Source organism: Pinus tabuliformis, chromosome J (genome assembly GCF_031772625.1).
Source record: "Pinus tabuliformis cultivar Carrire ecotype Pingquan chromosome J, CPIR1, whole genome shotgun sequence".
Classification (NCBI taxonomy): domain Eukaryota; kingdom Viridiplantae; phylum Streptophyta; class Pinopsida; order Pinales; family Pinaceae; genus Pinus; species Pinus tabuliformis.
This window is the reverse complement of record NC_142295.1, coordinates 1,477,331,512-1,477,343,476: the sequence shown is the minus strand read 5'-3', so window position 1 is coordinate 1,477,343,476 and position 11,965 is coordinate 1,477,331,512.

Below are 11,965 nucleotides of genomic sequence, written 5' to 3'. Positions count from 1 at the left end.
GGGTATCGGCAATCGCAATCGGGGAGGTATCGGGGGTCTTAAGAAATGTTCTCATTTAAAAGTCCCGATGCGATATCGGCATTGGGGTATGATATGTATCGGAGCTTTTTAAAATGTGTTCCGAACAAGACTTCCAATGCGATACAAACTCCCGATGCGATTAATTTTATTTTATATATATTAATTTTATATATTAAATTTTAATTTAATTAAATTAAGTATATTTTATATAATAATTAATTTAATTATTTTGAGATTTAATATATAAAATTAATGTTTTGTTTTGATTTTATTTTAATGAACTTTAGTTATGAAATTAACTAAACTACAGCCACTTGCAAAATAAATGAAAAATAAACTACAGCCACTTGAATGTTTGGATTTTTGGGATTAGGATTTGATTTGGAAATTGGAGTGAATTTCATAAAATCCCAATAATTAATGATTTGGCTGCATAATTAAAAATGGAAAAATGTTGGTAAAAACTCGCTACGGTTTAATATTTAAAATGAATGCGTTATTGAACTAATTTATTTACAAAATGCAATATTGTACATTTTATGCATTTTTAAACCCAGGCTAGATAAATAATGAGACTTCAAAGGAGTGCCATTTTTAAACCAGTTGACCAAATGAGGCGAAACAAGCGTCAATGGGAAGCTTATAAAAAATCGATTCTAACAAAGCAATAAAAAACAAGAATCCAAAGAAAACAAAAAATTAACAAAAGCGTAGGGCAATCAACTAAATAAAAATCCAAAAAGGTGTTTAGCCAAAATTTTATAGAAAGGGTCCCCATTATTTGAGTTGAGCAAGTCAAAAATGGGGGGTTGTGTTTTTATTCACAACATAACAATAGAAAGAAAATTGCACTTTCACTGCACAGAGTGGCTTCGTGGAGCCGCAGAGTTGGGCTCATGCTTATGTCACGCTAGATTCAGAGCATTTCAATTCTCTGAGGGGGTAGGAGGCAACTACATTGTGGTCCACAGAGAATTTTTGAATTTGAAAATGAAACAGAGGGAGTGACAATGACACCTAGATATAACGATGAATTTCCAATTAAGTATCCCTCGAAATCATGCAATATAGAAAGGCAACAAATGGATAAGAGAAAGAGAGTTGAGTAGAACATCCAGTTGAAAGAGCTATCAGATCCATTGCCCGGCCTAAGGAGAGAGAATGCAGGAGAAAGGAAAAATTGTTACCTTTTAGATTAGGAGTCGTCTAACGAGGCGAAGGAAGGTCAAAAGTGGTCAGAATTTGGGTTAAAAAAAATCAATTTTTTTTGTAGAATTAGTCTTTAAATCATGTTTTTGATGGTGGAAATAGATTCAGTACCATCAAAAACATCTAAGACACCTAAAATTTTGAAATTTAACAACTATAACTTAGATTTACAAAAATCCTTGCCAAATTTTCTCTAAATATAACTAGAATTTCCATAACTTTCCAGGTAGCTCCTCCACCTCATTAGACTACGTGTTTATATTACACCTATCTTATGTTGGTGGATGACCATATCTTATTTTGTTGGATGTCCATGATGCTTTGCAGTGGATAGCGTTGTGTGCCGTTACCTTCTCCTAGTTCTCGTACCATGCGAAAGTTACGACAATGTTTCCATCTGTGAAAGTATTTTATTTTAGTAATACCCGCCAACGTCCGTCTATGTAAATGGAGGCGAAGAGGTGGGCCCGAGAACTTGCAATCGGGATAAGGGTTGCCTTACATCTAGTCTGCAAAACAGGATGCCAGCGACGGCCAGCTGGTGGGCACACAATGGGAATTTGTAAAGTAATGATTCCTCTGCCACCTGTCCCTCTTCTGGTAAAGTAATGATTCCTCTGCCAGGATGCCAGCCACGGCCAACAGGTTGCTCCTTCCTTCCTCGCAGATCTCCCCGCAATTTGCATGTGAATGGGTCCCTTGAAAAGAAAAGCAGGCGATAAAGTCAATGGTCCCCATCTCAACGACTCGTGTTCAAATTGATTTCATAGAGTTACTTAGCAGGTTGCTCCTTCCTTCCTCGCAGATCTCCCCGCAATTTGCATGTGAATGGGTCCCTTGAAAAGAAAAGCAGGCGATAAAGTTAGGTGTTGCATGGAAAATTCCCCATCTCAACGACTGGTGTTTAAATTGCGTGGATAAGAGCATAGTGAACAAAATCTAATTATGAAAGAGATAAATGTTTTTTAATATGATAATATCTCTATATATAGTACATTATATTATAGGCCATCAAACTTTGTGAGTATTGGTATTATTATATGTTTAAATAAATAATATAGAAATAACTATATCAAAAACAAAATTTATAAAATTTAGAGCTATGTAAGTGACTGAAGATAAAGTGGAAACTTCTATTAGATAAATAAGGATTACTAGTAAGGCGGGTTCTTTTCCCTTGTATAAGAGGGCATCAATTCTCGCTAGGCCCAAGTCCATGTCTTTATTTCCAAGTCCATATCATGGTGCTCTAGCAAGAGTTCATTAAGCTACAACACGATCTCGCTCTTGGCTTCATTGTGTTCCAAAAGGACCTTGTCGAGCAACGATTTAATGTTCCAATATAGCTAAATGGTGTGCAAACATTGGTTCTGGCTTCCCCGGGTATGATTAGACACCCTTCTGCCACCGAAGTGAAGATTTCAACATAAGTATACTTGTCTTGGTCTGCATCAACTTTAACATGTGTTTTCTCAATTCCCTGTCAACGAGCTCGAGGGTCTAGTTCTGATAACGCCTAGTATCGTTATGGGCACAGAGGCGAGTGTGAGCACTCCCTTCCACCGAGCTAGTTAAGCTTCTACAACTATAACCTCTCTATCATGTCATTAGGATAGGCACGATGAATAGGGAAATGGAGGGAGTGAGATGGATGAGATCATCAAGTGAGTGATAAAGACAATGAAAGCTACATTGCAACTAAACTTGAGAGGATGGACAGTGTTGTGGTGAGAGACAGTGAAAGAAACATAGGGCTTCAAATCATTGTAGGGGACAGGCTAGTAGAGACTAAAAATATGCTCCAAAAGAAAAATTGAGATGCTAAAATACCAACTATATTAATACCAAAATAGTCCACCCATCCAACTCTTTGTGCAAAATACCACTGAGTAAATAAAATATGAAAATCAGAGTTCTAAACTGAGAACTATATACTTGCAGGTGCCTGCCACCATGAAGGATTCCCTCTCGAGCTGAGCATACTAAGAATTAGGCTACAAATGCATACCTCCTAACCTCCTTCGTGTTGCTACTAAAAGAAAAACACCTCCCTCTAAAGCTACTTTTATCAGTGGACCGACTTAGAAGCATCAAATGCGACCAAAGGAGGATGAAGGAGTCCAAATAGAAATGGTAGCGAGGGAGGCCAGGTCAGGAGGACTTGGACCTGCCCCCTCCAAAGAATAAGAAACAATAAAGAGATAGTGGTAATTCTCCTTATAGTAGGCAAGAACTCCAATGAAAAGCACCAAAATTCAATGCATCAATGTGAAAACTAAAATAGAATGAAACTTGGCTTGTGTGTTAAGCATGCTTCTATCAAGAAACTTTGGAAGATCAACCACCCAAATCCTTAATTGCAACATCATTAATCTACGTGTACAATATTCTCATTTAAATCGGGCTACCAAATGGAGGATGGGATGGTCATGCCTCCTCCCTCCATTGAGTGTGGTGACAGTTGTGGCATCACCCCCTCCTCTCCATACTATGATTGTTCATTGTGGTTGAGTTCATAAATACTATGTGTGGACCCTCACCCAAATAAGAGACATTGTTTAACTAATATTAACAATTATTTTTTATTTAATAAACTTAAATTCAATAAATTTGAATTTAAAATAAATTTATTTAAATTTCAACATTTTTTTTTATTTAATACATTTGAATTATACATGTGTGCACACTCATTACTTTTTAATATTACTTTTTAATGAATATTAACACACACACATATATAATTTTTTACATGTAAAAAAAATCTCATATAGAAATATTTGATTTTTTAAGTTATATATATATATATATATTGATGTTAGATTTTAGACTTCTGTGGGCGTTCATGATCCGGATTACCACAGTTCTTAGTTCATTTTGCCAACGTTTCAATAAATATCAGGACATAGGAATGAGAGAATATTGAGAGAGAAGAGAATACGACCTGGAAATAAATACAAGAACCCTAATATAGAAAAGGCCGACATATATTTAAACTAGTTAATATAATTTAATAATGATTTATATAATTAATATGATTATAATAATCAATATAAATTTTTATATTAATTTATATAATTAATATATATATATTTTTGTTTTATTGTTTTTATTCTTTAATTAGAACAGGATTTATTATTTATTTTTATTTTTATGAATAATTATAATTTAGATTAATTAATATATAGCTAAATTATTTATTTTATTTTATTTATATTATGAAACTAATTATATCTAATTATATATATTGATTTTTTAAGTTTTATATATATATATATATATATGTATGGAAATTAGGTCTTGCATTATGATACAAAGTAATGCAAGTTAAATATTTTCTTAGGGAGTTACTTGTGGAATGGTTCAAAGTAACAAATAAGTTCTCTAAAGGCTTAATAGTTTGGAAAGCAATGGTAAGAGCATTTCCCTTAGTTGGAAAATGGGTTGCATGGCGTGTAGGGGATGGCCATCATATAAAAATAGGATGTAACCCCTAGTATGGTGTAGGTAATGATTACAACTTCTTTGCTCCTATATTATCCTCTTTTGATCATTTGAATATTACTACTCTAGTAGATGTTAGTGCCTAGCCCCTGGCCATAAAGGTTGGAGTGGATTGAAGTCAGTGATGAACCTGGGTCTAGCAGGCGAAATAGTAGTAGAATGAGATCGATACATCAACTTGTTGGTGGAGAATCATGTGTAGTTTGGTCAAAAAATCCCCACATAGGAGCTTTCACTACCAAGTTGGGTTATAAGGTGTGGTTTGAAGAATATTTCACTAAGGAAATAATTTGGTTGTGGACATATATATGGGGATCCAATGACCCTCTAAAGGCCAAATTCTCTGCATGGCTAACTCTCCCAAGACAAGCTTATAAGGTACCATTGGTTTGGTCTCAATCTATGTCCCCTATGCAAAACACAGAAGTCCCACTCTCACCTTTTTATGAGATGCAGTTATATATCTCATGTTTGTGAGTTTTTGTGGAGTGCTTTAGATTCAAATTTGTTGGGTGTGTGTTATATTCTTTCCATGACTAGTGACACATGTTGTATATTGCGGCAAGCGTGGCAGGGGGGTCACAGGGGGGTTGTCACCCCCTTGTTGGGGAGTTTGCCCTTGCACGGGGTCCAGGGCAACGCCTGAAAATATTTTCATTTTATGCAAACCTAAGGATCAAGGTGGACCCACAGATGGTAGGCAAACCTCATGGTTTTGTGCAATAGTTTTGCACATGGTTTTGGGCATGATGGTTTTTAGCCCATGGTATTTTGTAGAACCGATCAAGGGAACTATGGCTATGTTCTAATCCAAGGTTAAGGGTTGGGGTTTATGAATGCTTCAACATGTATATATATATGTATTGTAACTTAAATTTATAGTTAATTTAAGTACAGGGTTAAAACCTACATTTGGTATCATAGCAGTTTTGGCTTCAAGGGGGCGCCTTTGTTGAGGGGTTTTGCTCGGGCCTGCGGTGGACCCTAGACAGTGGGAGATATGTGAGATGGATTCTTGTGGTAATAGAAGATGGTGAACAATGGAAAGATAGAGATCGATAAATTTAATGGTCATATTTTTAAGTCGTGGAAGCACAAGATGGAGGATTTGTCGGTGGATCAAGATCAATGGATTGTTGTAGATCCTGGTACTGGGTGCAACTAGATCGAAAGGCCAAGAGGACAATACGATTGTGTCTCTTAGATTTAGTATTTTTTAATGTATCAAGGGAAGCTACGACAAAGGCTTTGTGGGACAAGTTAGGGACTTTGTACCATTCTAAGTCTCTAGTAAAAAAACTATTATTGTGGGAAAAGTTGTATAACCGAACGATGAAGGATGGAGACTCAGTGATAGAGAATATGAACGGATTTAATATTGTGGTAAGTCAATTGTTATATGTTGATATTAAAATTTTATACAAAGGTAAGTGCATCAGTTTGCTATGTTCTCTACCAGATTCATGGGATAGTCTCATTTTTGCAATAGGTAGCAATAAAACTACCTTGAATTTTGATGAAATAGTCTCATCCTTGTTGTCAGAGGAGATGAGACAGAAAAATATGGAGAGGTAGAATGGGGATGCCTTGTCTATAAGAGGACGGTCCTAAAACAGAAATAGAAATAATTCGTGAAGTGGGAGATCTGAGTCTCCAGGAAAACCTATAAAGGTATGCCAGAAATGTGGAAAAGAAGGGCACTACAAAAAAATTTGTAAATTTAAAGCTCCTGAGAAAGGAAAGGGATCAAATGATTCTCCTTCTACATAGAATAAAACCATGTCAAATGAAGGTGGGGATGTGTACTTTCTTTATTCATCAAATACATATGTAGATCATGAGGCATGGTTGATTGACTCAGGTGTATCCTTCCACTTTATTCCCCATAGGGAGTGGTTCCATGAGTACGATAAATACGATGGTGGTGATGTATTCCTACGGCATGGCAGGACTGCAAGAATCACCAAACATGGAAAAGTCAAGTTGAATTTTCAAGGTGGAAGGATTAGAACACTTCCTAGTGTTCTGCATATATCTGCATTGGCCAAAAATTTGATTTTTGTAAGTAAGATGGATGATACAGGAGTAAAAATAGTGTTTGAGAAGATACATGTAAGATGGTTCAGAGAGCACTGGTATTGATGCAGGGAGTTTGGATTGGAATTCTGTACAAGATTATGGATAGCACTATTATTGATAGGTGCAACAATTTTGTGGTTCCTGAAAGTGGAGTAGAAAATCTAGTGGTCTCCGGAGAAAAGACCATGTTATGACATCAAAGGCTTGGACATACTGGAGAGAAAGGCCTTTGAATACTGCATGCTAATGGTGTGGTAGAAGGTATGTCTAATTGCTCTCTGGATTTTGATTTTTGTGAACATTGTGTATATGGGAAGAAGAATTGGGTGAGTTTCCCCTTAGGTGCTAAGATGGTGAAAGGGATATTAGAGCTTGTGCAGAATGATGTGTTTGGACCTTTGTCGGTTCCATCACTGCGTAAGTTAGTGTACTATGTCTCATTTATAAATGAGATATTGAGGATTTCATGGATATATTTTCTTAGGAAGAAATATGAAGTCTTTGAGAGGTTTAAAGAATTTAAGGCTCTGGTGGAAAATCAGACAAAGAAGAATATTAAGGTTTTGAGGACAGATAATGGTGGAGACTTTTTGTTAATTTGAGATAACAATGGTATGATCTATGCTTTAACACAATGTGCTTCAATATTTCTTATCAGCCTAATGGCAATTTCCAATTATATCAGTAGAATCACATTAACTTCAACACGTTAATAGTAAATGCAGATAGAACATAAAAACATGTGCAGAAGACAAGCCAAGACAAGAGGATGCCAAGGAAAAATCCCAATATGGGGAAACCATTTGATCAAATATCCTTATTATTCTTCAATAGTTCAACAAAGAGAGAGAGTATAAATGTCAAATTAACTTGTCCAAAACAATCCTATCAAATAAAAAGTCAACTACAGCCCAAACCAGAAAGCCAACGATGGTAAAAAAAAACTTGAAAATGTCCTCCAAGAAGCTTGGTGAATAGTAGATAAATTCGTTCTTCTAAGAGGGTCAAATTCAACCCAAAATAGATTGGTCAAACCAGTCAAAGCAATGAGAAAACCCTGTTGTAAATTATGTAGTCAAATTTGAAGTCAACTTAGTCAACCTATCCCAATCACCTCGAAAATTGTGCCAATCAATGCGGCCTCTAAAAATCAAATTTTTCCCATTAGAACGAAGTCAACGCTAATAAAAAGCACCCAAGTCAACGTTGTCCTATTTCCTAAAATTTTCGGCCAACAAACTAACCTAGACTCATTCGTCCTCCTTTCACACATTCGGAGTAGAGAAGGCTTCCTCCAAGATGTATGAACCAATCAAGAGAGGAGAGATAGATATGTGATGAGATGAGTGATGTCCAAATTAGGAGAGAGGTCACTCCTATTTATACACTTCGTTGAGGGTGAGGAGACACACCTATTGGGATTTTGAGCCTACATTTGACTAAGGCCGACCTTGACAATTTGTGCATGAGAGAGAATAAATTCAAAATTTCATTTCTTCTTGTCAGGATGGGATGATCTTTATATCAAAAATGGACCTCTCAAAAAGAGGAATCCAATGCAATAATCATCTCCATCATTTGGGTTGTCCTAAGGTGGAATTTGGCCCTGGTTACCGATTTTAACACCCCCCTCAACTAGGGAGAATTCCATATTCTAATCCATCTATCATCATCATGGCATCATGTCATCCCTATACCATCCTTGTCATCACTTCCCTACTTTGTTGTGCAATTCTTTACTCTACTCTGCTGAACCATGAAGTAATAATGAAGGAGAATTAATCGAGAGTGAGTCATAAGATCATACCACTCTCCATTGCCAAAAGTTGGTCCTTAATCTCAGATCAAGTTTTTGAACACCATGCATCCTAGTCATGGCAAGTACAACAGTACACAATGCGTCCATCGGTAGTGTTATGGTCCCTAACCATATTTTCTCAACTCATTGGCCATATGAGAGGTACTTCCCATGAGTCCTAGACTCTATGGGTAGGATGTGTGGTGGGGAATTGATAGGAGAAGGTGAACCACTCATCCTAAGCATATGTCAATCATAGGGGAAGGTGAACCACTCACCCCACATACATGTTTCCAAGTAGGGGAAGGTGAACCACTCATCCTATACACATGTCAACCATAATGGGGTATCATAGGGGAAGGTGAGCCACTCACCTTGTATCTAGTGCACCATTAGGGGAAGGTGAACAACTCACCCTATGGTTACTCATAGCTCCAAGAAGTACCCCAAACCCCCAGAGCTCTATGTCCAAATTATATGGGACCCTCATAAGAGGGTCATTCCACGACTCCAAGTATCTCTCGGAAGGTTAATAATTTGACCTTTCTCAAAGGCATTGTGAGAATGTTTTTGACCTGCTCATTCATCCTGATTTGTTGGAGCCTTATTGCTCCCTGTTGTACCACATCCCAGATAAAGTGGTACCTGATATAAATGTGCTTGGAGCAGTCGTTGGAACACAAGATTATCTAATAGGTGAATCCACTATTTTTGTTGTAGTATATCATGGTGGTATCCAACACATGCTCAAATAGCTCATTGAATAGCTTCCTCAAACAAACAACCTCATAACAGGCCATAATCGCATCAACGTATTCGTCCTCAATGGTTCTTGGTGCAATCAATTTATGCTTCATGCTCATCCAATATATAAAAGAAGACCCTAAAGAGAATAAACACCTAGATGTGCTCTTACGATCCACCACACTGGAAACCTAGTCATCATCTGAATATCCATGTAGCCTCAAGTTTCTGGCAGTGTATCTCAATCCATAATGGATTGTGCCCTGGAGATATCTCAAGAGACTCTTAGTAGAAATCCAATGAATGTGATGAGGCTCAACCATAAATTGACTCAACGTGTTCATAGTGAAGCATATGTCAGGATGGGAGTTCACCAAGAACATCAAGGCCCCCACAAGTTGATGATACTCAGAAGAGTTCGCTAATCTGGGCCCAACAACACTTCAACATAGCTTCTTAAAGTTGAGTTCCATCGGAGTAGTCAAGGACTTTCAATCCACCATTCCACATCTCGCAAGTAGATTCACAATGTATTTTCCTCGAGAAACAAAAATCTCACCTGGTTTTTTCCAAACCTCTAGCCCTAAGATGTAATGCATCAATCCTAGTTCCTTCATCTCGAATTAGGAAACCAACTCCCTCTTGCATTGATGAATGAGAGGGTCAACATCTCTCATAAAGAGATCATCCACATAAAAGGACCATAATGAAATGCTTTTCCTTTTCAACCTTGAAGTATAGGCTCAGGTCAACATCGCTCCTTGTAAATCCCAGCTTCATAAGATATCTATAAATCCTCTCATACCAAGCCCTAGGGCCTTGCTTCAACCCATAGAGGGATTTCTTCAACCTACATATATGTGTCTCTTGATTTTGAACTTTTAACCCCTCTGGTTGTTCAACATAGACTTCCTCTTTAAGCGAACCATGTAAGAATGCAGTTTTGACATCCATCTGGTGTAGGCTCCATCCTTGGGAAGTGGAAAGGGCTATGATAGAACTGATGGTGGTATATCGGAACACTGGTGCAAATATCTCATCATATTCTACTACTTCTTTTTGAGAGAATCCTCGAGCAAAAAATCTAGCCTTGAACTTCTCAACACTCCCATCAGCTAAATGTTTGATCTTGTAGAGCCATTTTGAAGTGACCACTAACTTATCCTTTGATCAAGGAACCACATCCCAAACATCATTCTTCATGATTGACTCACACTCCTCATTCATCACATCCTTCCAAACTAGGTGTTTCATGCTTCTTCGAATATGCAAGGCTCAAATTGTACGAATGGTACTCATGGCAGCTAGGTACCCTTGGTACCTATTCGACTTCTTGCTTTCACTAAATGTCCCCCTCGATGCAATATGTTTCTCAGCATCTTCAAGAGTATCTTTGAGCCACAAAGGTATTTTTCTTGAAGTAGTGGACTCACTAGGAGGTGGATCAATGGGATCCATCGAACCTTCAACATCAGGCAGCGGTTCATCAGACAGAGGTTCATCCTACTTTTCTACATCAACATCATCATTGTCCTTCCTAGGGATAGGAAGATCTCAAATATTTCTAAGAGTGAAATCTTCATCGAAAGTGACAACATGACTTAATTCCACTTCCCTTTGACCAGACACATAGGTTTTATATGCCTTTGAAGTTTCACTGTAGCCCACTTCCCTTTGACCAAGCACATAGATGTTCCTTTCTTCGCAGATGCATCTAGTCTGTTTCTTTTCTCTTCTATAACATGAAAATATACAGGACAATCAAAAATTCTAAAATGATAAAAATTAGGTTTCTTACCATTGAAAACTTCCTTGGGTGTCTTGAAGTCCAAAGCTTGATGTGGGAATCTATTTTGGACATAAAAAATGATGTTGGTAACTTCTCCCCATAAGAACTTTGAAATACCTTGATCATGAAGCATAGCGTAGGTGGCTTTTATGATAGTATGATTCTTCCTTTTGGAAACACCATTTTTTTCAGGAGTATATTCAGTAGTGGTATTCCTCTATTTCCATCTTCTCTACAATAGTCTTTGAATTCATTTGACTCATATTCGGTCCCATTATCGGTCCTCAATATTTTGATCTTCTTCCCTATTTGATTCTCGACCAGGGATTTGAGAGAGCATAACCATTTGAATACTTCATCCTTATTCAATAAGAAATAGATCCACGATTTTCAAGAGAAGTCATCCACAAAAATAACATAGTACAAATATCTACTCAAAGATGTCACAGACAACATACCTGATAGATCATAATGGACTAATTGAATAATATCGGTGGTTTGAGTTTCACTTGAGGGGAATAGTCCCATTGTATGTTTTCCATCTTCATATCCCTGACAAATACCTTCATGACTTAAGTTGAATTCAGGCATACCTGTGACCATCTTCCTTACATTAGGTAAGGCTTTGAAATGAAGGTGAGAAAATTTCTAGTGCCATAATTCGGATTGAAGAGAAGTATCACAAGTTATTTCTCCCAACGTACTTCCTCCAACCTGGTAAATACCTTCAACCCTGATCCAAGAGTGAATGCATCTCTTGGGTTCCTTTTTCAAACACAATTTCATATCAATGAATGTGACCTTGAAACCTTTGTCTTCCATCA